We start from the raw sequence: 661 nt of genomic DNA on the forward strand, positions 1-661 counted from the left end.
AAATCGCATATTAATTTCCTTCATATGAACAGAAAAATAGGATGACTCAAAGAAGTTCTCTACCAGGAACTTTGTACCGCGCACATTACTTAGCACAACTAGGAAAATAAGATAAGATAAAGATAAGCAAGACTAAAAAAATATTCGTCGGAATAGCGGAATACAAAATTAAGAAACGCAAAAAAATAAAGGGGAATCTCACCCCCTTCTTTATCATAAAGAAAAGATATATTTTAAAACTTCTTTAAAAAGAAGTGCCTCTATATTTATATTATAGATTTATCCACTTAGATGAATAAATATTATTAATGAATATGTATCACAATCCATCTCGAGGTATTTGGATCAATACCTATTCGGTGGATCTTTTTTTTTTCTCTGCCAGGAACCAGATTTGAACTGGTGACACGAGGATTTTCAGTCCTCTGCTCTACCAACTGAGCTATCCTGACCTTTTCTTGTGCATCATCCTAGTAGAGTATTTGTATCTATGTCAATTAAAAGGACTAAAAATTAATTAAAGTATTTCAAATTTTAAATTTGAAAATGGGGGGGTAGTCCTATGCATTGTGCATGGTTTACTTAAATAAAACTTAAAAATAGAGTGAATAACCAAGATTTCTTGCCGATACTCTAATAAAAAAGAAATCTATTCAATGAA

The 661-nt window shown here is 31.0% G+C and overlaps 1 non-coding gene across 1 annotated transcript; it reads right to left on the reverse strand.

Annotated features, from left to right (window-relative positions):
* Nucleotides 1-379: 379 nt before the first annotated feature.
* TRNAF-GAA (transfer RNA phenylalanine (anticodon GAA)) lies at nucleotides 380-452 on the reverse strand. Its single transcript has one exon. It is a non-coding gene; the product is annotated as a tRNA-Phe (tRNA).
* Nucleotides 453-661: the final 209 nt, after the last annotated feature.

Source organism: Triticum aestivum, unplaced genomic scaffold, assembly GCF_018294505.1.
Source record: "Triticum aestivum cultivar Chinese Spring unplaced genomic scaffold, IWGSC CS RefSeq v2.1 scaffold5777, whole genome shotgun sequence".
Lineage (NCBI taxonomy): Eukaryota > Viridiplantae > Streptophyta > Magnoliopsida > Poales > Poaceae > Triticum > Triticum aestivum.